Here is a 4,759-nt window from a genome sequence, read left to right as displayed (position 1 = left end):
ACAGTCCCTAAGGAAGCCATAAACCAGTTTAGTACATCAAATGCTTTTAAACATTTTTGAAAAGCTGTTTTTCCGACGTTTTTGGGGTAATGATTAGTCATTATTGTATGTGTAAATGACATATAATTAACTAAGTAATTACTTGTTATTTACTTTTAATTAAGTAATTACTTATTAATGGCAGGAACGTCGGGAAATGACTTTTTTTTCATTATGCATCAAAGCCTAGAGAGTATATTTTTAGAAAATAAATTCCTTTCCTTAACGGCGTTCTTTCCGTTATAAGACGTCAATAATAGCTTAGATATTTACCATTAGTTATAAATAGCTATTATTAGTTGGTTAATGATGTCAGTGAATGTTACAAACTTAATATAAGAATCGGTTTTGCTTTTCTAAATCAAGCATTACTGGAACACCGCCAACCTGTGGAAGTAGCGACACTTCGGACCTCCCCGCCAACCCTATGAATATAATTAGGTTATTCATCCACAAATATAAAGGTAAGATAAGTATTTACATTAAAGTCGTCTAATCATAGATAAAGTTAAATGTGAAGGGAATTACAATGAACCTTCTCGGCCCCTGTGCTTAGGTTGAAGGGTGACACGAGGCCACCTATTTCACTCGATTATGGCCATTGATATTTAGGCTACAGTTGTCCTAAAGGTATTTCTACGGAAGCATTCTGCACGGACTGCAAGGAACGTAACCGCGGATACGACATCCACTAGAGATTGGGGCGTCCAATGTATTTCGCCGTGTTTAGTACTGACCCCTGGGGGATTAATTACAGTCGTCCGAATATAGGCTACATTACTTAAAATTCTTGTTCAGTAGGTAAAACTGCATAGAAAAACCGCAACTGCCATAGTCTAGGCCTCCGCGGATAAGTACCCTAGATCTACCGTACTAAATTTTTTTTTTACGGATTTACCTCCTGTAGCCTAATAGTGTTTAGACTTCAGGATCATAGGACCCTAGGATGGAACCCTAATCTAGAGTCAGGCAGGAAAGCGGTGTTTAAAGGCGTCAAATCATAAATTTAGTGAAATGTGAACGCATTTAATTCTTTTTCGTGGTTTTACACGAAAAGGAAGAGTTTAAGAGTAGGGCGTTAAGCCAATCGCCCACCGTAGGGTTAAGTTCAAATGCATTCATTTTCTTAGGCCATTGCTCATTTAGTTGCATAGGATTGCATACAACTTCCATAGGTATATGAAGTTTCAGTAGTTATTTTAGTGGTTTTACATGAAATGGAATAGGTAGTTTTGGTAAGAGCCTAGAACCTTAGGCCAGGATCTAACATAGGGGTAAGTTCACATGCAGCCATTATCTTAGTGGCATTTGCATATTCATTTGCATAGTAATGCGTGCATTATTTAAACTTGCAATTTTAATAAGGGCTTTTCATATTTTTACTTTCAAGACTAGAGGTTAGGAAGGTTGTCATAAACCTTAGGGCTCAGGCTACTACCCTAGGCTAGGTAAGTATGAAGGTGGTCATACTAAATGCAATTTTAATATTCAACTGCAAAGAATTGGAGCCAATATCTGCATTTGAAGGCACCAAATCTTAGATAAAAGGAAATGTGAAAGCATTAAGTGATTTTCATGGCTTTACACGAAATAGAGAGTTTAAATAAGAGTAGGGCCTTAGGCCAGGATCCTAGCTTAGGGGTAATTTTAATTGCAGCCATTTCCGTAGGCCATTTGCATATTCAGTTGCATAGTATTGCATGTAACATTTTGCAATATTACGACATTTCATATTTTTACCCACAAAGCTCCAGATGCCAGGTAAGCCTCCAGGCCTGTCAGTCGTCCTGCTTCAGGAACTGTCTCCATTCTTGGCGATCATCATAGAGCCTCATCTCATCAACTTCCTGCAAACTGGAGCCTCTCCTCTCTACTCCTCTCTCTATGTTTTGTAGCCATCTCATTTTTGGTCTTCCTACCGGTCTCCTTCCTTCCGGTGTCCATTCCAAAAACCTTATAGGATATCGCTCCTCCTCCATTCTTTTGGTGTGTCCAAACCATCTAAGCTGTCCTCTCTCCACAAAATCTAGTATCCCCTCAACTCCAGTTCTCTTCTAATGTCTTCAATTCGAAGCCTATGCAGTCTTGTTACACCTTTTATGAGTCTTAGGGCTTTCATTTCGACTGCTTGAAGTTGGCTCATCTAGTTCTTGATGTTAATGTCCATGATTCATGGCCATAAGTCAATATTGGTCTTAAAATAGAGAGGTATATTATGGTTTAAACTTTGTGAGGTATATTTCTGTCTTTCATTAGTGGGTTGAGCCGACACAGATTGTTACTGAATTTCTGTATTCGGGTAGTTATCTCCAGTTTTGAATTTTTTTGGTCACTAAACTCTACTCCTAAGTATTTGAAATTTGTACACTTGTTTCAATGTCTGACCTTCTAATTCCACATCTACGTTACTTGGTGTTCGTGATAGGTGCATGATCTCTGTCTTATTCTTGTTGATCCGCATTTCATTAGCTGTTAAGATCACGTTCCAGTTGTTGACGTTTTCTTGGAGAGATTCTGCGCTGGGGGCTATCATTGCATGATCATCTGCATACATAAGGTTGATGGTCATATCTGCAGCTTCATCCTCACCTAGTTCCCTCATACATTTATCTAGGAACAATATAAAAAGAAGTAGAGAAAGGACGCTGCCCTGTCTTACTCCTGATTTAATTTCAAGCCAGTCTTCATTCTCTTGATTTGTTTTTACTCTTGATCTGATGTTTTGATAGGTGTTATAAATTGCTCTTGTAAGTTTCTTAAGGATTCCATAGTAAGGGTCTTTTAGGGAATCCCATATTTTCATTCTTGGTACTCTATCAAAAGCCTTTTCTAGATCAGTAAAAACAATATATCTGTCCCTGTCCCATTCCCAGCTCTTCTCAAATATCATCTTGAGGGAGAAAAACATATCGGTTGTCCCTCTTCTTGATCTAAAACCGTTTTACCATTCACCCAGCTTTGGTTCAACATATTCTCTCAATCTAGTTTCAAGTATTTTTTCATATACTTTAAAAGCATGTGACATTAGGGATATTCCTCTATAATTGCTGCAATTTTTCTTGTCACCTTTTTTTATAGATTGGGCATATTAGATCTCTTCTCCAGTCTTCAGATGGCATTTGCCCATTCCAGAGTATGTCGATTAGCTCTAGTAGCCAGATGACTCCATCCTCCCCCATGTTTTTAAGGAGCTCTGCAGTTATTGTATCCACTCCAGGGGCCTTACCATTTCTCATCCTCTTGAGGGCATTTTTTCACCTCCAGTGTTGTTATGTCAGGTTCTGCATCCCCAACCACATCAAATTCTACATGCTCTTCAAGGTCATTGTTTTCGTTGTTTAGTAGTGTTTCAAAGTAATGTTTCCATCCTAATTCAATCTCTCAGGGTTCGGTTAAAATTGTCCCATCCATAGGGTCTTTGATTACATAAGTGGGTGGTTGACTTCCCTTTCTATAGTTTTTGGCAGTGCTATATATGAGTTTTCTGGTACCTTGGAGATCATTTCCCAGATCTTCTCCTATTCTTTCCCATGTTTCTCTTTTTGTTTTAGCTTTTATTCTTTCCGTTTCTCTCAAGGCTTCTTTATAGTTATTGTGATCTTCCAAGTTCAAAGCTTTCATCCATTTTCTGAAGAGTTTCATTTTGTTTGCAACAGCGGCCTTTAGTGTGGGGGTCCACCAAGCAGTTTGTTTTTTCCTCCTACCTCGAACTTTTTTCTTCTGCACTGTATTTTTAGCAGCACCCACTTCAGCCATTTTAAAGTGTCTCCATTTTTCATTTGGGTCATTGTTCTCCTGTTGCATTTGTTTAGCTCTACTTATTTCGTTTTGATATCTAACTAAGCACTCCTCTTCTCTCATATTCTCTAAAATAAATCTTTCTCTCACTTGGCTTTTAATTGGTTTGGGTTTTGTCATCTTTGATAAGAGAAGCCTGTGATCTGAATCGAATGACACAGATGGGATGCTTTTTACATCTCTGACCATATTTTTGTTATTTGTTATTGCCAAATCAATCATTGAGTTCCATCGGTACCACGTCCACTTGTGGCTGTCTGTGATTATAGAAAGAGTTCATAATGGACATCTGGTTTAGTATGCAAAAATCAATTATGTATTCTCCTTCTCTATTTCTGTCTCCAATGCTAAATGCTCCCAATATGCTCTCTATGCCTGTATTGTCTTGCCCAATATGTCCATTCATATCTCCAATTATTAATGTATTCTCTACATATGGGACAGAATCTTTTACTTCTTGTAGATGTCTGTAGAATTCTTCCTTTTCTTCTTGAGGGCGGCCCTGCTGTGGTGCATACACCTGAATTATGCTGGCTTGAAACGTTCCTAACTTTAAGGAAATGCTAATAATCCTAGTACACTTGAATTCTAGATAACTAATTTTCCCTGCTAGCTCATCACTCACAATAAAACCTACTCCATGTCGTGCGGTTCCTCCACATTTGTAAAATAATTGGTAATTGTTATGCAATAATTTTCTTCATTCTCCTGGTAAACAGGTTTCACACAACCCCAAAATGTCTATTTTTCTTTCCTTCATCATCATGATTACCTCCTCCTCCTTACCTCTCAAAGTACTTAGATTAATTGTTCCTAATCTCAAAGATCTATTTCCCTGTCCATGTCCAATAACATTCCGAGTCAGGATGTGCACGGGCATCCTTTGATCGATGGGTCTGTCCTGAACTAAGTCGTGCGGTTC

The 4,759-nt window shown here is 38.2% G+C and overlaps 1 long non-coding RNA gene across 1 annotated transcript in view; it reads left to right on the top strand.

The window, feature by feature from the left end:
* The first annotated feature begins 414 nt into the window (after positions 1-414).
* LOC135215117 (uncharacterized) overlaps positions 415-4,759 on the top strand; it is a 46,245-nt gene continuing 41,900 nt past the window's right edge. Inside the window, exon 1 of the long non-coding RNA XR_010314577.1 lies at positions 415-503. This is a non-coding gene — a long non-coding RNA (uncharacterized LOC135215117). The remainder of the gene's footprint in view (positions 504-4,759) is intronic.

The sequence above is a fragment of the Macrobrachium nipponense genome, chromosome 5, assembly GCF_015104395.2.
Source record: "Macrobrachium nipponense isolate FS-2020 chromosome 5, ASM1510439v2, whole genome shotgun sequence".
In the NCBI taxonomy this organism is placed as follows: domain Eukaryota; kingdom Metazoa; phylum Arthropoda; class Malacostraca; order Decapoda; family Palaemonidae; genus Macrobrachium; species Macrobrachium nipponense.
Note: the sequence above shows the minus strand (reverse complement) of the source record. Positions and strands in the feature narration are given on the sequence as shown.